General features: G+C 27.0%; 1 long non-coding RNA gene across 1 annotated transcript in view; it reads left to right on the top strand.

The window, feature by feature from the left end:
• LOC136973518 (uncharacterized) overlaps positions 1 to 26,903 on the top strand; it is a 44,133-nt gene that overhangs the window by 15,680 nt on the left and 1,550 nt on the right. The window lies entirely within an intron of this gene.

Genomic DNA, 26,903 nt, shown 5'->3' with positions numbered 1-26,903 from the left:
AAACCAAATGATGTTAGAAATGATGGAAATTATTGACAGCGAAACCTCGATTAAAATACTTGTTATCGAGATTCCGAAAGTGCTGCTATCAGGTTTACCTACTTTTACCTAAATTTGGTATACTGTACTTTATTCATAATTAGATCCTTACAGCTTGGTAATGTGTGTATTTTTCAAAGACGAATGGTCAAATTTCCAGCGCTAAAATATCCGAAGGAAATCAATTTAAGACAATTCAGCACAGTTTTAAAATGATCTCTGTATTGCGGAAATTGATACAAGAAAGTAAACTTCACTTTTTTTTAGAACATACGACATCCTTCAGCGGCAATACAAAGATATAGACGTGGATAGAGGGGTGCCACCAATAACCGAAAGAGAGACGCATGCACAATTCAACTTTTTTGATAGGCAGTAGTGACAACAAAATCAATTAATGGTCAATCCTCAGTCTAAGAATTTGCATTACTTAAATGACAAGCGTTTATATGGACTAATATAAATTCTAACAGGAAAAAAATCAGTAAATTAATTGTGCTAAGAAGTTATAAAAGACAGACTTTTATGACTGTGTTCATTTTTTATGGGCTCCAAGACACCTTCGATACTACCTGTAATTGAGCGCCTCATTCTCATAAAAATGCGAATTAAAAAATGTATGTGCAAGTTAGCAATTACAAATAATTGAAGATATTAGCAGGTAAAAACTTTTTCTACTGCCCTTCAGTTCAGTCCTAGTCGTTGGAGTGTACAGCGGTTGTGTGCATCAATTGTGCATAGAAGTCAAATGTGTTTGGAAAAGAAATAGTTTCAATTTGGATTTTGGATCCTTTGGTGCACAACTTAACAATGTTAGATTTGAAATCCAGGAAAGTCTAATAGAGCTTCAATCGACACAATGGCATAAGCGAAATTCTTTTAACATAACAGATTGCTGAGTAAAGTCTGATGTACAGTACATACAGTACCTTGCATAAGAACATCAAACTCAAGACTCGTATTAAGAATATAGGAATAAAATATATTAAATTCATTTATAAACCATTTTATCATCACTAATGTGCTTGTTTTATTGTTTGATCAGTTTATTATTTACTGTTCATACTTCATTACTCTCCTTACCTCATTTCTTTTGAATTTATTTTATTGTATATTTATTTTTAATAATTTAAATATCTTTTTGTTTTGTTTGTTTTTATTTACTTAATTTTTAATATTACGTTTACTTTTTCTAAATAACTCTTGTATAACATATATATAAACATACATACATAAGTAAACAACAATCAAAATGTTTATTTTTTCCAATTTCATTTGTATACGTCTATCTTTGATAGGCATTGACAATAAAATGTATTTTAGGAAATGTAAGTTTTATTGATTCAATATGTTTACGAAAAACATAATATTGTAACAGAAAATAATGGGAAGCCTGAAACTTGAGAAAAGCTGGTACCAAACCTGTTGTAGTTGCGCCAATGGCAAGTCATAAGCCACCAAATGGGCAAAACTCATTTGGTGTCGCATATATCGTGGAGCATGCTCTGCCCAGTAGTTCCCATTGTAATGGTTATACACTCCATTCCGGGAAAACAGTGCCTCATCAATCCATAAAAAATATTCTAAAGGAGTCGTGGTTCGTCATGTTGTAAATTTAACATCATGTTGCACCATCAAATCGTGATGGGGCATTCCCTGGTGTTATGCTGGTTGCAGATAGCAGTGGGATAGTGGCTGTCATGTGGACGTAATATCCTGTGCATTTGTATCCGTCGCAGTCTACAGCCTAATCTAATCTATGCTAGAAAATTATCTTTTGCCTCTGGATAGATGTTTAAGTACACACCCTGTAAATTATTTTTGATTCTTATAAAATATAAGGAAAATGTTGATGTTCTTAGAAAAATTGAATCCTCATCATTAGCGAAGATTGAAAAAGTTCTAAAAACTGTATTTGAACCATAATTTTTTTGTTTTCGTTCTATAAAATAAGTCAATGAACTGTAAACATTTAAATTTTAATAATAAACATTTTATTCTTTTTTTCTTATTAAACTTAAATTTGTCATTTAATATTATAAATAAATTTTATCATTTTGATGCTCTAATTTAAAAATACTTCGATTTAACCGTCAAAATCAATTACATTTATCTTTAAATATTAACTTGAATGTAAAACATTTTTAAAGTTTTAAATAATTGGTAAGTTATTATTATTTTTTAAAAATAGTGATATTTATTTCTAAATTTTAACTTTTATATTATAGACTATTGGAAAACTTCAATTATTGAGAAAAAAGTAGGCAAATTATTTAAAATATGCTTAATTTGAATTTATAAAATTTGATTTCTAATTGTATAATTACTTGATTTTTATATTAAATTTTATATTGGATAAATTTAAGAATTTATAACTTAATTATTTTAAAATTTTTCTATACATTAACTTTCTAACATTTCTAGTATGACAGCAATATCTTACTTCAGTGTATTGTGAATAACTTTTGTAGTCGTGCTCTTAAATTATAATAAAATTAAATATTTATATTAAGATAAATCAGTCATCTTAACTTATAAAACCAATAAATTTTCGATTTATTTATTTACAGGAGATGAAGTCATTATTATTTATTCATGATACATATAATAGACATATGTTTCTAATGAATAGAATAGCATACTTATGTTTGTAAAATATCGATTTAAAAATGTTAACTTTTCGTAAATAATTTATTTAATTTTATTGCTAATGTATTTGTTGAATGTAAAAAAAAGCTATTAATTCAGCAATTACATTTTCTAACTTTTAAACTAGTGATAAAGGAGTGAACATCAATAACTTAGAATCATTCAAGATAAAGAGAGAAAAAAACATTAATTGTAATTGCAGCTGATATCTTCTTCGTTCGATAAGTTAATGAATTTAATATTTAAAAATAAAACTTAATTTTTTACAATCGATTTTTTAAATACTTAACTTACCATTTAAAATTAGTTTTAATACAATTATATCAAGGTTATAAAGAAAGAAGAGAAACTAGATTAAAATTCTCATAGAACATGTAAGAAAATTTTAGCATAAAAAGTGTAGTTTCTTAACAGTTGTAACCTTAAAATACTAAATATCTCACTCGAGACTTAGTATTTTTAAGTTATTAATAAGTAACAAACGTTTCAAAGATATAGTTGCAAGTGATTAAACTACATGCATAACTCTGACTATAAACAAATAAAATAGTTAATTGAAATTATAAACTCTACTTTTATTATTTTGAGAGTAATTCAATACAAATATACCGTATCTGTATTTAGAGTTCAGTATTAAGTTTTAAGGAGCTTGGTAGAAATCTGTAACCAGGGTTGTCTGTATCGTTTTGATAAATAACTCTTCTCGAATTTATCTAATTAAGACATATATTGCGTAGAGAACGGCTTAATATTTGGGTCACAACTCTATAATTAACTTTAGGTTACTTCTAAAAATAAATGCGGAAGATCAATTTTACAGTAATGTATGCATATAACTAATACTGTACCTCTTTCTATAGCAAGTTATAATATTTAAATATCCTTTTCAATAAAGTAAATATTATAATTCATAAAATATACAACTATCGCAAAAGGAAACTATAATAAGAGCTCTTGAGATGTATTTCATGAATATTAATGAATGATGTATTATCACTGACAGATAGCAATAAGGCAATGAATATTCTATTAGTTTACGTGCTACTTATAAAATATGACAAATTTTATATATATAAGTATATTTTATAACTATCAAAATTGAACATCAAAAATGGAATACCTTCTAGATGATATAAATAAAATTTAGCTTGTATATCATAAACTTTTCTTATTTAATCTATCGATTAAATTAAATTACTTTAAAATCTTGTATTCTATTTAAAATGATTCTTAAAAAAATGTTCTAAAATATTAAATGAAAACTGCAAAAGATTATATTTTCATTAATGTAAGCCAACGTTTCTCAATCTGCGATCCGCCATGATGGGACAGGTGGTCGCAGGCAGACTTAAATTAATAAAGATTAAAACTTTGTTCAATGATGATTCACTTTTAATAGTTTACTAACAATTTAATTAATTACGTTTCCCATAGGTATTCAAAATATCCCAAATGTTGGTTGAAAAATTATGCTTGCATAATTTGGTTAATGTAACCCTTCGTGCCAAGATGGCGGCTCGTCTCTGATTCCAGCAAGGAAACAGTGGGATGCACGTTCTAACCTAACCTATTCTAATAAATTACCATAATTATTAGCAACCAAATTATTGGTTGCTAATAATTATGCTGGAATCAGAGTACGAGCCGCCATCTTGGCACCAACGGTTACATTAACCCATCTGTAGAATTTTTTTCAGAAGTTTACTGTCAGTTAACCAAGACATGAGATTAAGAATTTAGTTAATTAAATATGCTTAAATATTAGGTCTCTATTTAAAATTAATCCCTTCAGTTGGTGCGTATGATTTTAAATAAAAAAAGAGAAAAATTGTTGATCAGAAATTCAAACAAAACTCGATATTTAAATCCTGAAAATGGAAAAACATCAAAGTTTTAAAGCCTATTTTAATAAATCTAGCTTGTAAAATAAAAGGAAGAGCTCTAATTTCTGGAGGCTACGATATATAATAGCTTACGCCTTGATGCGAAAAGATAGGAGAAAATACTTTTCAGAAAAATCTTTTATTTTAATTTTAGAGATTTCTTTTTTATTTGCTTTAATACTAAACAAAATATTTAAAATAACTTATAAGATAAAATACAAATATTTATATTTTAAAAATCTATAAAATCTTGATAATTAAAATATTTCCAAATTAAGTACACGCGAAAAATAATTACTTCATAAAAACGTCTAATTTGATTGCCACGTGTACTTAATAAATGATTAAAAAATAAATGTTCATTTGTTTATAACAAGTTTAGAAAAGCAAACTTTGCAAGAAACACTAATTAGAAGTTTTTCAATACAAGTCCTTTATAGAAATAATTATATTGGAGTTGATAATTGGAGACTAATTGTATTCGACTTTTCTCTTATAATTAAATTAAAGTGAAATGAAACTGTGAGTTTATAAAATAGAATAAATCTCGTTTCGAAATATAATCGATGATTTGCTATTTAAATTAATTAGCATCTTCCAATAACTGAATAATTGATTTCAAACTATTTTGAAATCATTTCACGCTATTCTTCTATACAAAAAAGAGAAATAAAAGCAACTTTATTTATAAACTCGATTTAAACGAATGCTTGAACGTAATAAAGCTTAAATTATCTTCGAAAAACATTTATTTTAATTTAATTTTTTTAATACTAATTAATGCTAATATAAGCTTAGAAATTTTTCACTTTTTTAAAGTATAAATTACAATTCATATTTTATTAAAATAGTATTTTTATAGCAATTTAATGTTTATTTAAACGTTTTTATTAGGAAATATTCTATAAATAGAAAAAATTCTTAATTTAGAATAGTTTCTAAACAAATAATTCTTAATTATATTACTGTAATTCTGGCGATTTTAATTTAAAGAATTTAAGTAAAATCGTCAGAATTAACACAATTTAAAAATAATTTAAAATAAGTTTGTTATTAACATTATTAAATTTAGTTAATGCTATGTAAAACATCCCAAAATAAAATTTCTAATTCTTAATTTGATTTAAAAATTCTTATGTTATATTAAAGCAGTGGTTCTTAACCTTTTTATACTCGCGGCCCACCAAATATTTCAAAAGTTTTTTGTGACCCCCATTTTTTAAAATAATTTATATTTGTTAAATTATCTATAATAAATCGAGTTTTTTTATTATTGCTTTATTTTTTATATAATAAATGTAAATCATAACTTTATTATTTTATTATCTATTTAAATAACATTCAAACTTCACAATTAAACACAAAACTCATTAATTTTAACAAAAAATTAAGAAACATGTTGATGCTAAAACTAAACTAAAACTAAAACACCCACAACTTGTAGAGATTTTGCATATCTTTTGCAAAAATATTTAAACTTTCAAAGCCTACTATTTTTCCTAATTATTTTTAAAATTCCAAGCATTAATAGTTTCTTAGAATTGCTTTGGAATAAAAGAATACTGCGGTGTAAGTAGCATATTTGCATTTATTTCTTCTGTACTAACAAAGTTGTATGTAGGAAGAAATAAAAAATAAATAAAAAAAAACTAAATAGGAAAACTTTATCTTTTCTTATTTCACTTATTCACTTAATACGATATTCGGTTGTACATCAATTTTCTTTTTATTATATTCTGAAGGAAATTTTGCATACTTTGGCGGCCCCCCGGCAAACTTCTTACGGGCCCCCAGGGGGCCGCGGTACCCCTGTTAAGAATCACTGTATTAAAGTATATTGTAGTTTACAAATTAATAAAACCTCGTAAGTTATATCCACTTGAATTTTAAATAGAAATTTATTCATTTAATTTTTAATAATAATAATATACTTATCGTTAGGCTAAAAATAGAAAATGAAAATGATACTCATAGTTTCAGATTTTCTTATCATTTATTATGCCGTATTTGAATTTGATTGGATTCTGAAGTGGATAAAACTTTCGAAAATCCACTATATATTACTACAGGTGAATTAATAAAGATATAAATTCATTAATTTGTTTGTTTTTTAATTAAGAAAATTTACCGTTTTTTCTTACATGGATCAGAAAACTCTTATTTTTCTCGTATGCTAAAACATGTTTACGCTGTGTCTGCATGACTTTAGAATTTTATATTCAATAAGTTAAAACAGTCAATTTTTATATTAACTTTTGTATCTACCAATAACTTTAATGATGCTATTGATATATCATTCTCTATTAATGAGCAAAAAATTTTCTGCGGGAGCATATGTTTCAGGAAAATGTAACAAAACATACGTTCAACGATGTGAACCACGTGTATCTTGCATCATATTTCATAGTACTTTCTAAATCATCCAAAAATAGTCTGGATTTTCATAGTACTGTTGAATTGTTTTTAATTCGTCAAAATGAATCGTTCATAAATTCATACTTTTCCGTACTGTATTTCCATGGAATAAGAGCATTTTTTACATAAAAATTACTTGTTTTCGCGTTTGTAGAACACGTCCTGTTTCGCTTATAAGAGCATACTTTTATGCTAGGCTTGTAAAGACCACTGCACTGCTGTGTCAATGAGAGTTAAATGTATGATAATTTGATTTCGATGCGAAAGTAATACTCAATATGTTCTTCAAAAATACCACCATGTTTTGTTTGTTTTTATCCTCTGTAAGTATTGACTATAATTTGCATATTACTTAACGTTCGAAAAGAATGAAATAAGATTCCAATTCAGTAATTCGTTCGTTAATCTTCGGCAAGAGCACGTGTATACATAGAATAATTCCGAAAATAAAATTGTCTTTATATCTGTTCTGCTATTCATTTTCGTATGGCATGTAACTTCCAACTTGAGTAAAATAATGGAAGTGTGTAATAAATGATGATTCTATTGATATATGCAAACTTAACAAGAATATCTCTTCTTTCGTTTCGAACTATGCTGCTTTGTGCAGACACTTTTATGCAGAACTAATTAAGCTAAGCAATTCTAAAACTGCCATGTCTAGTTTCTTTGACTACTTTATTTATGTCACAAAATAGCTGTAGTGTGCTAAATGCGTTTCTATTATCCAAATGTATAATTTGTTAAGACTTGTGTAGCTTATCTTACCATTGATCAATTTCCTACTTGCACAAGCGCTTACCTGATAAACAAAACAATTAGTGTCTAAAATAAATTGGACATAGAAAGCTACTCTGCTTCAAAATAGATAGCAAAAGCTTTTCCTATTTTATCATTTTGCTTAGATTTGTTGAAAACCAAGACTTCGTTGCCGATTGGATTTTCGGCCATTTTAATTGGTTAATTTGCCGAAGCTTTTTCATTTCATAGATTGAGAGACTAATTTCATAACTGTTTATATCGAAATATTCGTTACTAATAAAGATGCTTTTATCATTGAAAATAAGAGTTTTTTTCTATGACAATGGGATCTGTTGGCGATATGTCTGCTATGATTAGAAGGGCGTCAGATCAGGCGATTTTATGGCTTTATTATGCAGAGAGATAAAATCTTTAACACAGTATGAATTGAAGAAATTGAGGACATTAAAGGACTTTATTGTATGGTACAAGTTGTCTACATTAACGGTGTTAAATGGTGTTATGCGAAAACACTAAACAGTTACTTCCAAGGGTGCAACGGGTGTTTTATGTTAATAGTCGTAACTGTTTAATATACTTTTTTGTGCCAGATTATCACTGCATAGGCCTATATAATTTTTCGCACAGAAACTCCACTGTAAATTGTCTTTAAAGTCTTCGTATAGATTTTGCGATTTTAGTAAGTTAATTGAAAACTATGTAATAATTATTTTAAGCCTGATTGTAAATGCATTATACCCGATTGTTTATCAGGTAAAACGACATCTAAGCTGAAGATATCTAAAAGCGAATATTGACATCCTACTTTTTTGCTATCGGTATGCAGTTATATAAGGTGCATTATGAATCATCTGTCTTTTTGAGGATTAAAGATCAGTTTAATTTCTTACTTAGGACGTCATCGACAACACAATATCCATAAAAATTTGCTGGAAAAATTATGAATATTTTTATCTTTGCCAATTTTAAAATTATCACTATATAGAACATTCCTTACAAATAGTCCCGTTGCGAGCCTTAGAGAGACACTTGATGATGTGTCATTGTAGTACAGTCATTGTCAGATGTTGTGTCATTATAGTATAGTACAGTCAATAGTCATTGTGTATAATGCTGTCGTTTCTTTGTAGTCAACTGTATGGCAGAACTGATAGTTTTTTAATGATATAGTAAAAATTTCTAGGGCAATTAATTTAAGAATGTACGTAGGCTACTTAGAGCATCTTCTCTGGAATGCTAGAGTTACATATTCCAACATTCTAGAAAGGATATTATCGCTTGTAATATTGGTTTTTTTATTGTTTTTACTTAAACAATTATAATTTTCTATAAATTATTGGAAGAATTGATTAGCAAATCAACCCAAATCTTTCCTATGACCAACTTATTGGACGAAAGCTGCTGCTTCCATGACATTCTGATCACTCGTTAAGAATGAAATAGACCCCTTATTTACTACTAATATATATATTTTTAAGTTATCTGTACAAAATTTCATATTTTATGCACTTATGTTTTGTTGGATATTTCTATATTGTATTATATATCAGATAGTTAAAACTGGATTTCTAGGAACATAATCTCAACTTATGACTCAGTTTTTAAAATACAGGATGGTTTCCAATGTCTCGTTTAATGATCATATCCCGGAAATAATTAGTCGCAAGAGCGAAAATCTACCGAAAATGTAATGTCTATTATATTTAATAACAACATATGCAACAATAATTAAAAAAAATAGCCTACAAACAACAAATAAAGTGAATTATTTCACGTTTAATCGTATGCTAAAATAATTTATTATAAATAAAAACATTTGTGTATTTGATTTTATTTTGATTTATTACAATTCAGTAAACTTACATTTTTATAAATTTTAATAAGTATTATAAATATTTTAATGAATATAAAATTTTAAATATATTAATTTAATTTGTTTTTTACAATTTATAAAAAATGTTTTTACAAAACGTTTTATTTATAATAAAAGAGAATAAAAAATAATAACAGCTTTGATTTTATTTATGAATAAAAATTCTTTGAAATAGAAATTTCCTTTTAAAAATTTCATAAATCATTCGAATGAATAAAAATCAAATACACGTTTATTAATGTGTGACTGATAAATGTGTTTATAGCAATATTATGAGCAGATTTATAAATGCTTGCAATATTAACATATAAACTATTTTCTGATACACATATATTTGCTTTTCTTTCAGATTTCTTCCCTTTATATAACCTGTCGTCTTTGCATTTCGGTTTTGATATTCAGATATTTATTTCTTTCAAATTATTTTCTATCTTTTGACTTGGCTCGGCATGGCTTTTATGGTTTTTGTACCAAAAACTTATACTAGCCTAGTCATTTTCTGATCACACTATCGTTTGCTTTAATAATTCCTATTTATTATTAGGGTATATAATAGGGTATATAGGGTATATAAAAATAAAGGTCATAAAAATGAGATTACTATTATATAATTAGATTAATACGCATAATTTTTTAGTTATATGTTAAAGAACTTCTTTCCACTCAGGCTCAGATAACGTTGTGAGACTAACAACTTTTATACTTTTAAACAATTTATCCGAAATTCGATTCTTTTTACTCATAATTAAATTATAAATATAAAAGCTAGGCACGTGTCTTTTTACCCTTTCTTTTAAATCACGAAGTTCGCGTACACATTTTGCTTCCTAATTGAGAATCTCCAATTCTAATTCTAAAATACATAGGCTACAATAAGTTACACGTGTACTGAACTGTACTGTCCTATACCTTTCTTAACTAAACTATTGAAGCAGGAATGGGGAGAGGAAATGACGAATCTAGATGGAGATAGCGTGTATGAACGTACTATACAATAAGCTGAATTGCGTGTTTTCGTATATATGCAATTATAATCTTATTTATATATATAGAACATTACACAATAAACAACATGATACATATATATATCGAGTTAATATTAACAATTATAATAATTCCTTTCACGAATAATTCATTTTCCTTGTATGGATACAGAGCGTAATGCAATCAGAAAATTCATTTGAGAAACTCGTGTTAAACGTTTTCCTAAATTTATCTAATAATAATATGCTTGTTTATTAATGCAGGTATAATATTAATGCAATTAGAAACCGAATGTTATTAACAATTTTAATTTTATTGTTATTTTTTTCCGCTAGTAACATTTCAGATTAAAATCTTCTATCGATTTTTCTAAATAATAATATAAATGTTTTTATTATTTACAATGTGTTTTGTTGTTGTTGTTAAACTAACATTGATATGTAGAAAAGGGTTATATTCCTATACCTTTCTTAACTAAACTATTGAAGCAGGAATGGGGAGAGGAAATGACAAATCTAGATGGAGACAGATTCTGACTTTTACTTAAACTCGACTGATTCCATACACTGCTATCCAACAGAGACTTTACGAGAAGATTAAAACATGATAGATAGCTTAATAAAATTAGTAGAAGTTAGAATAAATTATTAAAAACATACCTAAAATAAAATAATTTATTATATATTTATGATAATCGAAAACCTCTCTAATCTAAACAATTATTGCCAGTTTAAACGTACGAAGCATACATTCGTGTTGTAATCAAGAGTAAATAAAAACGCTAAAAATGAAAATTTATAAAACATTAGTGCTCAGTATGATTCAATATTTAATTTTCTATGAAAATGAAGGTGTTGTTATATAATAATATATACACTTTTTTTGTTATAAAGAAGAAATATTTGGAGAGCTCTTTAATAGACAGAAAAAAAGTTAGTAAAACACTTTAGGCAACGTAAATATAAAGTAATTGAACACGACATCATTTTAATTCAAGAAGACTACTTCAAATCTTTAACTATTAACAATATTAATAAAGAAACATAATTAAAACTGTCATATTTCATCCAAAGAATTATGTACGGATATACAAAATATTGAAATCGCCGATGAACATTTCTTCCTGTTTGTAAGGTAAAATAGAATATTGTTACAATAAACAATTGTCTAAAGGAAAAGAAATTCTAAATGATCTTTTCTTAGTCAGAATATATCAAATATTTACTAGATAGATTCGTTCCTATTCGGCTTTAACGATCTAATTTAACGTGTAAACAACTGATTAATTTCGTTTGATAATGAGTCAATCAGATCGCTTAAGCAATCCTAAAATCTCAGTTTTTATTATAAAGTAACGAAAAAAAGATTTACATGAATTAATTATTCATGCAATTTCTTTAATTTACATTAATAAAAAAAATTAGACTTCATATTTATACTGTGTTTATATGTAATATAATTTTTACTACATAGATTTACACTTTTATATGATAGATAGATTAAAATCAGTTCACTACGAATACACGTTTAAAGTGATTTATTAAAGTACTTATTTAAAGTGATAACAGAATTTAAATGTATATGTCAATACATAATTGTTTACATACGGTGATTCCAATCAAATGCTATTTATTAGATGTAAAAATTTTAAAAAAATTACTGTTTTTATCATCAATTTTTCTCATTTACAGAATAAACTTTGCTTTTCTTTCAAAATGAAACTTGTTGCCAATCGATACGCTCATTATTTACAATGTCTTATAAGCACTTTTTGTAAAGAAATTTGGAATTCGTTCTTCTATTTTTAATTTTTTCACGTACTGTTGTTGTCAAAATGATAATAAAAGTTAATTTTATATGAATTTCTTCTTTAGGCAGAATATTTTTGTTTAATGAAAAGAAACTGAAAAAATTCTTTAATTTTCAATTTAGTACATGAAATCAAATTCATAACCTTGTCATAAACATAAGTCTTTATAGTCATTAACTGTAATCTATAATATAATAAACAATACTTAATAATAATTCCTATAATATAATAATATAACAATTACGGTAATTATTTAGATTTATGACACAATTTCCTCTTATAAATCTAAGGTTAATGTAGGTTATGAGCTATAATTATTGGAAATGTATTTATATGATATTATAGTTCCATTTATTTCGTATTGCACTGCTATTATTTACACGAAAAAATTGTGAATATTTTAAATTCTAATTTATCATGTCATTCGCTTACGAATTTTAATACAGTTTATTAATAAAATATTCTAAATAAGCTAAAAACACTGTTCTTCATTTTGAAGTTAATTAAAGGTATATTTACATAATAAAATTATTCTATGTACCCTCCATCTTCATTTACATATTTGAGCCAACGTTCTTTTCATGAGGTGAAGGCCGTTCCGTAAAAAGAGGATTCATGCATTCTGCACCAATTTTTCAGTTTTCTTGATTGAAAGACCTGTCCTCGTAGATGCCTCTTCAAGTGACCAAATAAAAAATTCTGATAGCACTAGGTCAGGAGTATAGGCTGGGTGCTGCATCAAAACCTAACCATAACTGGAAATCTCACCAGTCTGATGAGCCACTATTTTTCCATATCTTAAGTCGTTGATAATTGAAAATTGCGCCCAATGGATATTCCAAATATTTCTTAGATTTCTCTGATCTTTAAACGACGATCACGTTGAATCAAGTCGTGAATTTTTTGATGATTTTCATCTGCCACGCTTATTGAAGGTCTACCACTTCTAGGCTTATACAAAATACTAGTGTTTCCATTTTTAAAACTATTAAGCAACCTTCTGACATTATAAAAATGAAACAAATTATGTTGGCAAACTTTTAAAAGTTTTTCATGAATGTCGCCGGATTAATAAAGAAATTCTATTAAATATTGTTTAAATTTACATATTGGTTCAATCACCGTTTTCATTTATAAATAATTTATGAAAAGGTAAATATGGCGAGTCAATAGTCAAATATTTATTTTTAGACAACAATTATTTTCATTATATTTTCAATATATCTGTTTTATAGATTAATATATCTGTTTTAAATTTGCTTATATTAATAAACAGGCATTACTTTTTGAACCTTACTTGTTACTACGGTAATTTTAATTTTTTTAAAATAATGTTTTCTTATTGCATTCTTCACTTGATATAATTAATGAAACAACATATACAATAAATTGTTCAATTCTATGTATTATATTCACTCTATACTATTACATACTATTCAGGCTTTAGTATTTATATATAAAACAATGTAAATTTACAAACACAATTAGTAAATTAACGATGAGAGAAATTTTAAGAATGAAAGTGATACGTAAAGAGAAAGAAAAATGATTAAACTTAATTGTCTGCTGGATAAGACACTAGCTTATCGCCATGAGATACGGGTTCGAATCCGATAAAGAAACTCATAATTTATCAAGGATAAATGATGATCGGATAGTCAGGAATGACTATCCGATCATTGACTTTCCGCTCCTGATTGGAAGTTCGTATAGTTAATTGGGGCCTCTGATCTCTAAGCTTTTTATATCTGTCCAGATTTTCATCTGTTTAATTTCGCTCTCGATGTTAACGAAGGGCAGATGGACAGATGCACGACAGTGGGAATGTATAGGTCTGAAATTTGAAAATCGCAACCCAATTAACTATAAAACGAAAGCAGAGAGTTCAAGAAATTTATTTGATTTCGTGAATAACGTCTATTAATTAAGATTACAAGGAAATAGATGGCAGCTTGTTTATAATTTCTTTTCGAATAGTTGCTTACAGTAGTCTAACGATTTAACAATAGTTTTGGTTATTATTGAAATTATTATTTAATCTCTGCCTCTGTTCTTTTCGTTTCTTTCGAATATTTGTTTACGCATAATAGCTGTCTTTGGGCTCATTTACATAAAAATTCAATAATAAGAGAATTTTTAAAAAAAATTAAAATTTATTCTAATTTTTTTAAAACCATAAATTAATAGTTTCAAAATATTTTAAACCATTTAAATACATTGAAGTATATAGAACACCGATAAATAATAAAGCTTGGGAGCAGCACTGTACAAATATAGAGACCGTCATCACTAATATAGACAGATCATTTGCATATTAAGCAATTGTTCCAACAACTAATCTCTACGTATTGATTCTTTTGTTTTCTCTCTATATATGTTTTCTAAAATGGTTTTAATATATCTATGTGGAAGGTATTGTGTTTAATGTAATTGGGATGTTTGAATAGAAATATATTGTTTTGTTGACACTACATGGTTTATGATGCTGCTTATAATTTAACCTATTTTCTTTTCTAATTATTATTACATTTAGATAATTTTAACAGTTATTTGATTCTATTTCTTTTTTCAAATTTTATTTGATTATAGAAAGTATTGACTGGGATTAAAGTTTCAGTTGCTGTTATTAAACAGTTTGTATTATATATACTATACCTACAAACACCTGCTAATAGGGGTGAAAGATGTCAGAGTTAGCAGGGATTACTTTACTTTAAAAAAAATTAAGGAAGTAAATTTTAAAAGGTAAAACAGAACTGTATCGTAACAAAACAGGATGCACCGCCATTATTATCGTCCGGAAATGAAATCGTTTTCGTCTCAAACAACTATAAACACGAAACTAATTAGAAGAATATTTCATAAATATATAACTGTCAAAATATATGCAGATTACGTCAAAGTATGTTAAATAAAAATGCACTGTAAGTACTCTAAATCATCGATTAAAGCGAAAGAGAAACAATGGCGACATTTCCGGTTTGTATGTCAAAACCAACGAAATAGGCCTAAATACATCATATTTAAATGACAATATGTTGTTAATAAATTATCTAATAAGAAGCATATTAAACTGTTATAGATTCGCAAGAAGATAATTACGTTTAAAATGTAAATCGAAATGTCCATTTTCTTGTTTTTACTGTTTAATTCGTTTTTTCTTAAGTACTATTAATATTCAATATTTTTTAAATATTGCAAATTCCTTATTATGGGTTTTTTAAAGCAACTTATATTCGACTTTTCTATCAGAATATTGAAAAATCAGGTTGATGCATGGTGTAACAATAACGACATAAAAACATTCAGTATTTGTTTCTAAGAGTCACATTATGTTTTTCAATATATCATCCTCTGTTTCATTGAACCAAAAGTTTTTCAAGCACACTTCAACAGAATATATCGCATTTTCCATCCCATCCAAAATTTCTGTAGCGGATCTCAGAATGTATATAATGTATACGTTGTATAAAGAATATACAGTTATAGATTTTCGTAAAATTCAATACGAAAATTAAACTTTAGTAAAAGTATTATGATATAGGTCTATTTCATTGTGATTTGCAATCAAAACGACTATTTTCTGTGTTTCTTATCGGTCGCTGGTATTGGATTTATGCACTTAATTATCCTTCATGTGAATAAAAAAACAAGAAAAACTTTCTAGAAATATTCTCTCTAGATTTGATGACTCTGCAAATGGAACTAATTTACATACGTGAATATGTGATCAGTAAAACTTTCTCTTTACCATGAGAACGACTTTTTAAACGAGTTTTGCTATTGTTCGTTTTGATACTGTTTTGGCTTTCATTTTGCAAATGTTTGTTTTATAAAACAAAAAAATGGTAGGTAACTTATGTGAGAAATTCCACTTATTATATAATGTTCGATTAATTAAGTTATAAAATATTTCTCATTTTTCACAAGTTTAGAAATATTCTGCCTCTCAGTACGGTTTTAAGCACAGGTAAAAGCTAAATTTTGCGATTTTAGGAGTTTCATAAACTCCGTTATGTGCGCTGATACTCAATTTCAGTACTCGCAATTCCAATATAGAAAAGATCTTCGACTTTTGGATGTTTTATTTTTTATTTTATTTAATATTTGAATAAATTACGAAAGTAATTTTTGTTAATATTTACATGCTCTTATAACAAATTTTATTACCATGAGGTTTTATCAAGAGGGCATAAATAAAATGAGAATCATTAGATTAACAAACCAGGAATTTTATTAATTTCAATGAAAGTATTACAGGTAATACATTCTCACAAAGTGGGAGAATAGTTTGATTTTACGTCTAAAATAATGAATTTTTATTTAATAAAAGTATAATTTCATTTTTAGTTAATTACGGATTATAGAAATTAAACGAATAAATTTATTTAATAATTACTATAGAAAACCACGACAAGAGTTAAGAGCACGAATTACAAATATTTACAAAATTAGAGAAATAAAATTCATAATAATGATAGTGTATTTCTCAATCACACCAATCTATAAACAATCGTTAAAACATATGATAGAGAGAGAACAGAATATAATACCCATTATAAGAATGTGTGGAAATCAAATATATAATGTAATATAATTACAGTTAAGGAAACAAAAAAAAAAAAAAAAAAAAAAAAAAAAAAAAGAGAGAGAGAATATAAACGTGATCAGAGTGAAGTAAAAATAAAGATTTAAATGTTATTTTTTATGTAGATACTTCCATAAAATGTTTAAGTTGATTTATACAATTTGAAAGTGGTAGTTTATTGAATTATATTATCAGATTGTATGAAATAATAAGTTCTAAACTGTTATGTTTTAAGAGTATTTTTTGGACAAGAATTTCAGTTATATCAGACTCTAAAAAGAGTTTTACGTGATAAATATATGGGGCAATGCATATTTTTTTGAAAAAGTAGCGTGTTTTGATTAACGTAAATGCTGTAAGAGTTGTTTTTTTCGTGTAATGAATTTAGATTTAAACGTCGTACGGAAATGTATATTAGAACTGCAATTTTTATTTTCTCTTGAGTGAATATATCATCATAAATCAAGTGGGATTATGAAATAAAACATTTAGAATATCGTGCATGTTTAATGATGGCAAGATATGAAAACTATATAAATACTTAACATTGTTCTTCAGCTTTTCAAAATTGAAAGCTTGAGAGCATATTTACTGGATATTTAATGCGATTTATCTTGTCAAATAGATCCGTTATAAGAGCTAATAGATTAATATTTTATATTCTGTAAGAATTTCAAATAAACTTGTATACTTTGTCACAAAGAGTTGATATTACGAAAATGTGAATTACGCAGTTCTAATGCAAATTTAAATCTTTAAATTTCATTTTTGAAATATATGATATCAATAGTTACCTTGTAGTTTCTGAAAACTATAAGTCAGAAATTTGCTTATTGAATTTCTATTCTATGTTAAGAATTGATTCAGAAAAGTCAATTTCAATTTACATTCAATTTTTCATTACTATTAAAATTTCAATATAAAGAAAAGATCAAATTTTGATTATTATTTTCCGTTTTTTAAGTACAAATATCTAAAAAATTTAATGTTACCTAAAAACAACACATAAAGAATTTCATAAATGAATATTCTTTTTTCTTCTTTTTTATTTATAAATACTGTTTTAAAGAGTCTCTTTAATATTTATTAAGTAAAGTAAATTGGTAAAATTTACAGATATTAATTTAGTTAAGTACTGTACTGTACTTATATAGATCAGATTTATTAATTTGGCCCATAAAAGTCTTTTGAAAATATTCTAAGTTTTTCAAATAATTCGATAATGTACCATACTACGATAAAGAATAAGTTAGTAGTAAGATGTGTTACAGTTTTAAATAGGGGGGAAATTACAGTAAACTCCGTCAAATCGAACTGCGTTAACTCGAAGTTGTGTAACGGTATATAGGGTTTTCCATATATAATCTTGTTAAGTCGAAATCTGGTATTAAACTCATCCATCAAAACTGTAACTCAGTCAGGATATTTTTAATTCCTTAATTTGAGTGATGAGAAGGGCGCACCTCCTAAAGGTTTTTCCGTGTAAAACGGTGTGCCACAGGTAGTAAAAAATTTTGTAAGGCTTATTGTTTTTCTGCATCCCCCTCCAAAGATTTCTGGAATAAGCCATATTAAATCACCATACGTTTTTATTATAAGAGTCTGAATTCGATTCTTTTTCGAGATGCCCTTTTTCTTTTGGATTTTTTAATTCTATTTTAATTTAAATGGAAGTTAAAATTTTGAAATAGGTTGAATTGTGCGCTTTAAAGGAAGAATTGTGCGTATCTTTTTATTTTCGGAATATTCATAGTTTACTTAAAATTATACAATAAAAATTCATTAAATTTATAAATGATCAATCAGTTTATATATTTATTTAAAACGTAGAAAATGAAATACATTTATGTTTGTTGTCCATCACCTTTTATACCATTTTAAATTATGAAAACATACACGTTCATGAAAAGACTTGGAATAAATGGAAATTGAAGAGATTTTCAGGAAGAATACCTCCACTTACGTTGAACGTATAGAGTGCTGAAACTGGCCTTTTGGGTGGCAGCAGAGGCATGATACAGTCAATTTTTCTTTAGAGAAACACTGAACACCGCTGCATATTGCAGATTTTCACAGAATTTGTTGAACAACTTGATAATGTGGAACTGACACGGGGTTACTTCCAAAAAGATGGAGCGACTTGCTAACATCACGGAAGTCAATGGAAACAATCCAAAGCGTTTTTGAGATCTTATCATTTCAAAGAATCTGTAGCCGTCACGGTTGCCCGATCTTACTAGCCCAGATTTCTTTTTGTGGGGCTACCTTAAGGAACAAATATACCATAACTAACCCTGCATGATTGACGTCTTAGAAGATAACACGAGGAATTATATCTAACATTTATAATGCAACATCGAGACGTGTTATCAACAACATGCAGTGACACGTCGACATGTGCCCGATAGAAGGTGGCCTTTTCCAATACTTGCTATAATGTAATGTGCTCAAGGTAAACGGGAGTACGCTTCCTGAAAGTGCCATCGATTTTCATTTATTAGTTTAAGATTTATAATAAAAAATTTTGGGTTCAGGTCTATATGAATCACTCTACAATACGCAGCGTTGTCATTTTGTGTAATATCTTACCCCTAAGTATGGAGCATACTTCCAAAACCCTCTAAGCAAGATAGAAAATGCCCCGAAAAAGCCTCTAAATTATTCAGTTTTCAAAAGATGTGTAAAGAACGTAAATTATAGCAATAACTACAACTATTGTACTATTTAAAACATCAAACATTTTATTTAAATAAATTAACATGTCATTTTCTACAAACATTTCAATGATAGTCATTAGTTTCGCATTCATATACTTCTACACCCGCTGCTGATGTGACTTCTTGCCTTTCGTCTTAAAAGAACAAAATTTTAGCAGGTTTTTCTTTCACTTCGTATTTGATTTACAAGTTAAGTGAAAAAGAATTATTTTGAATCTAAACTCCGTAAATTTGGAGAAAACCCCAAACCTGGCAATCTTGATTATAATCTGCTTACTGCATTTCTATTTAACCAATGGCAATAAAGTATAAATATGTCAGAGAATATGTTTAACTTTCGGTTTTAATTTTTTTTATAACAAACAAAAATAATTGGCTCTTAGGAAAAATCTCTCACTCACTTCAAAATATAACTGACTTTCAAATTCTCCTCTAGATAAGAAGAAAATGTCTAAATCTGCGAATTCCTTTAATGCTAACTCTCCAGTTAATAAATGGAAATCAGGAAACGGGAATTACTCTTTGTTCGCATCTTATTAGAAGAGTAAAATTGCAGTTTTTGGAAAATTTTACCAACTTTTTATGGGTACAAGGAATCTTTCAGATACTTTCTCTAAGAGCATTGAGTACTTGAATTTTTAGCTTGAGGTACGAGTCTGGTTTGCTTTTTCGTGAATGTTAGGCTCTTTTAATCCTTTATTTGTAGCATGCATAAAGATTTTCAATTATCCAATTTTTATAGTTATTTCTAATTACTTCTTTACTTAAAAAATGAATTTAATTTGTCTACAAAGTGGTTAAATGAAAGGCCCCATCCATTAAAGTAAGGATTTGAAGAATAATTACTGAAACATTGGAAATACAATAAGAATAATTTAAATTTAAACGAAATACTATACATTATTTCATGAGCAAGTGTTTTCTTACGCATCAATTAGCGAATGTTCTCTGCAATAATTATAATATCGTGAACCACTTTCTCGGTGACAATTTCTGTTTCTATTCATATTTAACAGCAGCTAATCTCCTTAAGTTTGGCCATCAATTTATTAACACTGTTTGCAGTCTTGGGCCATTTCCTTTAATCTTAGAAACTCTTTTAATGCATTTGGTGCACTGTTGTTGTTTTGAAAACCAGTTTCTGTAATAGGGCAACGTCACTTAATGACATTGTCATTAACAGATCTTGCCTACAGCGCAACTATTTATATCAGTGTGTCACATGATTCCTGCCAAGACTGCATAATTATAGAAGTTTTTGTGTGAAAATTACTTTTATCGTTCAATATTTTTCTTCTTCACGAGCCACAAGAAAAAAGAATTATATCCAATGAATAAAGTGTCATTTCTCATTAAATTTCTAATTACTTTTCAGTATTTCTTTTATAAACGTATGAAATTTTAAAGCTTGTCCAAAAATTTTTTTAGAAAAAGCATCACAACAAATGAATTTTTAATTGTAATTATTCAATACTTATATTTGTATATATCCAGCAACTAGTTGTGTAACTTTCCCGGCAAAAATTAAAAATTGTGTACGGCGCCATCCGTTATGAAATTTTATTTTAAAATGTTTTTATATTATTAATTATTATACAATATAACAAAAAGCTTAATTTTAAGAGTAGAGATGAGTTTCATTTAAAAAAATTTATAAATGTTAATAATAAATAAAATTTTCATTAAGTTCGTCTCCCACTCGAGATATGACATACGACCCCTCTATCTTCCCCATCCTTCGACCTTTAACCATCAAAATTTAATAGCATTAATCCCTAATAGAGAAATCTCCCTACAAAATTTCAGAAATTTTCGACAAAACGCACAGGAGTTATTAAGCTTCAAAGTGGGTAAATAAATTCGCCCCCCACACAAACATTCATACTCGTAGATATAGAAAATCCCTCAAATGTTTGTCTTTCTCGACGTCAGGCGACCTTCCCTAGTCCAAAAATTTAAAAATCTTGGTGCGTGATTTTTAACCGATCGCCATGCTTCTTCTCTGTTATATATGACAGCCGAAAAAGTAATAAAAATTTTATTTTAAAGTCTAAAGTACACATTTAAAATGATACAAAAGTTGCATAAATAAATTTTTACTATAATAACAGCGACATAATTATTTTTATACGTTGTAGAATTATGTAAAAACATCATCAACGAGTGATATTCGCGTGTAAGAGTTTAATATAAATTTGACGGCAATTTTATGGACTATTAATTGTTTAATTTAGAGACTTGTTAAATATTCCTGGGCTTTTTCAACCGCCCGAATTCAATCCCGGATCTCGAGGCGTTAGTCTGCTGCTCTTAAACCGTCTCGAGTCGTCGAATTCTTGATTAATTTGGAGTTTCAAAACAATCGAGAATCATTGCATTAAGTGTATTTATTTAATGCAATGATTCTCGATATAAAAATAATTATATAAAATGTTTGAAAAACAAAAAAAGGATCTTTCAACTTATGTTATTTGAATTAAACACATCGAAAACGATTTGATAAAATAAATGAATTTTTTTACTTATTCTTCTGAAATAGAAGACATAACCAACGCTTGACCTGAGGCAACAACGGGAATTAAATTAATCATCTGTGATATTAAAATAAGCAGGAATTAATCACGATTAATTCCTGCCTATTCTAATATCACAGATGATTATGTATCTGCTATATCAACATTATAATAACTAAATCGAAATTAATATTTTTTTACATTTATTTTTCATTTATATGCAAATTTATGATGAGAATAACTTCTGCTTTCTTACATTTTGATGTTTGATTCATTAGAATACTTTGTTGTGCTCTGGCATCTCTCTTGAGAAAACGTATAACGTATTTATAAAGTATCGTGTCATAAACTATGTATAAAGAAGTCATTCTGTGATTAATGTAAGGTATTCTTATATGCAAGATAGGAATTAATATCTACATTTGTTTAAAGAATTACAGTTATAATTAAATATGTAAAATTAAAATTTTATACCGATCCATGAACATTTTTAGCTTTATTATTTCACACAAAAATCAAATTTTTAATTTAAAAAGTTAATTTATTAATAATGGTTTAAATTTAAAATATTTATTTTTATGATGGCAAAAATCTATTTGTTCTCATGAATTTATAAATAGGCCTATATTATTATTGACGAGAAGCCTAAATCCCAACTCGATTCTACTTTACTGTAATTTTTTTTAGAATATTATTCAAATACTTCGATACTGAAGCTTTAAAGCACTGACAATAAAGAATTAATAGGTATGATAGAAGTTACTCTCCCAACAGCATTTTGTTTGCTCTTGAGATGTAAATGGAGATGTTTTCTATCTTACAATAGAATAAAACAGAAATTACTTTGAATGAAAATGAATACAATAGATAAATTTACAAAGAGTGGATATAAAAAGAAGTTTTTATTAAAGATTTTTTTAAAGAATCTCATGGAACTTAATTATTTGAATGGGATTCGCTTTGGTGACAATATTAAAAATCAAACTTAGTATAATTTTCATTATTTTTTATAACACTACACACCAGAAAAAAATCACAGAATTAATATGTATTACTTTTAAAAACATATTTTAAATAGAAAAAAATTTTTCTTAACTTAGGCTACAACAGTGAAGATTTTTCAATTAAAAATATATTCATTTTTGCAAAATCAAGAATAAAATTGAGATAAAATATTATTGAATATAAGATGTTTCATTTAAAAAATTCTTTACATATTTATAAATTTAATGGCATTCTGTTATAATGGTGTAAAAAAATATTTTTATAAAATCATGCAATTTGTAAATCAAAGTATCTAATTCTTATAATCATATACTGTGTGTTATTAATAATCAGATTTAAAACAATGAAATAGAAGCAAATCCTCCAATAAACGTCTGCTATTTAGTTTAAACTATTGCAATAGACGGCGGGTGTCGTTAAATTCCTAAGCGCAGCGTGTTCTGTGCGTGCTGTGGTAATTTTCCTGTGAAAATCCGTGAAAAATGTTTTTGCTATGGCATAAGGCACAACTGAAGAATCTGGAAAACACAGGAAGATGCGCCTACTCAAGCATTATTTACCAGATAATGCCTGAGTGAGCGCATCTTCCTGTATTTTCTATTTCGAATTCTTCACTTTACACAGATCAGTGAACTAGATGTCGAGACGTGTAATTCAGCGTTGTCTTCAAACTGAACGCAGTTACGTAAGCAAAATAATACTCCGGAGAAGCAGCAGCGCGAAAATTCAAAGTGCATCCGAAGGGATTGGTGAGTGGAGGAGCAAACGTGACACCCTTAAGACCATAAAGAATAAGATTAAAGCAAAGAGGCTGACAGGAGGAGGGCGCAAGACCAGAGAAGTAGAAAAGGTTCTACACTGGATCCGTGAACAATGAGAGAAAAATAACCGCGTCGTCATGGGTAAAGATTTTTCTACCTTTATCCATGCTGAAAAAATTCATGAAAAGTAGCTAATATCGTAATAACTTTATGCTTGGGGTAGTAATGTTGTATAGTAGTGTGCTTTTATTTTAAATAAAAAGAAATAGTTCTTGTGAATTACCCGCAATTTTCATTATTTAGGCTAAAACGGGTGGGGAAATATGATGGAAAGAATGTTAAACCGTATTTTTCACTTTTTTATTACTAGTTTGGATGAGGAATTCTGCCAGAATGTATTTAGATGCTGGACTTCGTATATAGGCCGGATAGTTAAGCATATTCTGTCCAATAGATGCCCGGGCGTCTATTAGAGGATTTAATGTTTTTTTTATTTCTTGAAAATAAAATACTGTAAGATTTTTGTAACGAAATAAATATTTAATGGTTATTTAAAAATCATTATAAATTTATTTTTTGTTTTTAATTAATAAAACTTTTTAACCATTTTAAAAATATTTATTTATGCAATTATTTAAACTTCGAAATAAATTAAATACTGAAAGGAAAAGATATTTATTTTTACCAAAGTATTACATTCATCGACAATATACGTGGCCTAAGGGCGATGTAGGAGGATGTATCAATAAAAAGTACAATCAGAATAAAGAAAAACTAAAGCATTCCGTGAAGTACCGTTTATTTATTTATTTTTATAAATTTTTTAGTTTAAATTTTATTCCTACAGCTTTTGGCGGATCCAACATCCACATCATCTCCCATACGTATGCCAATATATATCAATATACAATAATTAAATAAATGGTTAAATATTTCTCAATATATTTCATAAGTCAAGTTATTTGTTACTAGTACTTTTTGCTGACAAAAGATATTTTACTAAAGTAAACAAGAAAAAAAAAAGTAAATTGTGAAATCTGAAAACATGAAATAGGAATGGCTGGATGCAGCTGATGATGACGTTTTCAGAGATGAAAAAGAAAAAAAGTGATGTAAAAGGAATTTTTTTTCTATCAAAACTAAGGTTCAGTTGTTGCTGAACAAAATTACAAGCAGGAATAATTTCGATGGATCGACAGATAAAACGGAAGCAAGTGGAAACTTACAAATTTGAATGAAATGTGTTTAAATTAACAATTATTTTAGTGATTTATTCACTTAGGTATTGCTGTTATTACATCCGATAATTGAAGTGGAATGACAAACATCTTAATTAGTATATTGTATGCTGACACGTTGGAACTATTTTAATTTACATATAATTATTATTGAACGAAAAATGTCTCATATCCGAATAATTTCGTGGAATTTGCATATTAAAAAAAAGCCTTAGAAGTATTGAAGTACACCCACCTACTATTTAAAAGTATTTATTTGCAAATTTTATATTTTATCCTACAAATCTTCTAAATAACATTTAATATTTTGTTTTACTCTTTGAATTTGTAAGTATATAAATTACAAATAGTTAAAATGACATTATTTACTTAATAAAAAAACATTTTAATTATAATATTTAAATAAATTTTAATTTCCATTTAATATAATTGACTAGTTAATAGAATAAAACCTCGATTTAACGCACCCTTCGCCCAAAGTAGTGTTAAGTCGAGGTTAGATAATAGAATATTTTACTTTATATTAAAATCTTTTCTTAATAGAATAAAACAGTTAACATTTTTTTCGATAATAACTTTAAAATTAAACATTTTAGATTTAAATAAATTAAAATGTTAAGAATTTCCAATTTAATTTTTTTGTTTTCCCGTTGTTAAGTGATACGATACGATTTATAAAAGATTACTTTTTATGACTTAGAAACGAGGAGATAATAGATGTAACGGGCTTCTATGGAAACGTAAGATAAAAAAGAATAAAGAATTTATAAAAAATAAAGTTATTATCGTTGAATAAGTTATATATTTTCTTCAAGTTCGATCGAAGCATAATAATGATTTTTCTATCGACGAACTACGCTTATATTTAATTTTAATTCTTTAGATTATAAAAAGAAATTTAACACCTGAAGTTAAAAAAAATGCTTAGGAGTTTTCATGTAATAAATAAATTTAAAAGGAGTTGTCGAACAAAATATGCATAGACTTTGTCAAAAATGTTACCATGGTTAAAATTCTACATTTGAAAAGCTCTTCAATTTTGGTTTTACTTATATATTCATTTTATTTTATTCTTTATGTAATTTTGCAATTCTTAGTCGAGAAAAACATTCTATGATTATGAGAAAAATAGGTTTTCAATTTGCCATTTCTAAGATCAGATTCTATTGATATAAAATTTGATATCAAAATTTCAATCTTAATAGTCAAATTTATATCAATAGAATTTACTTAATTTTTATTACTTTTATGTAAAGTTGTTGATATTTGTTTAATTCATGATATAGTACGAGTTAAAATTCATCTTTACTTCCCTTTATAACCTACTTTCTTTACAACATAACCAAATTCCTTATATTCTTTATAACCTAAATTAATTTCTTTCAATATACATATTTTATGTGTGTGTTTATATCAATTAGTAAATGCTCACTTAAAATAGATAATTTTCTTAGAATATTTTCATATTTTCAATTACTCTCTAAATTATAGACTTTTATCTTTTATCCATTACAAGGTGGCTTCGAAAAATGTTAACACATGTATGGCAGGGTTGTAGAACCGTACTTTATTAAATTCACAATTGCATATGATGGAGAAGTATGCAAAGAACAAGTTACATCCATATTAATGATAACATTTTTTCGAAGAACTCTGTACGTGACTG

The sequence above is a fragment of the Centruroides vittatus genome, unplaced genomic scaffold (genome assembly GCF_030686945.1).
Source record: "Centruroides vittatus isolate TY-2023 unplaced genomic scaffold, ASM3068694v2 contig_3187, whole genome shotgun sequence".
NCBI lineage: Eukaryota > Metazoa > Arthropoda > Arachnida > Scorpiones > Buthidae > Centruroides > Centruroides vittatus.
Note: the sequence above shows the minus strand (reverse complement) of the source record. Positions and strands in the feature narration are given on the sequence as shown.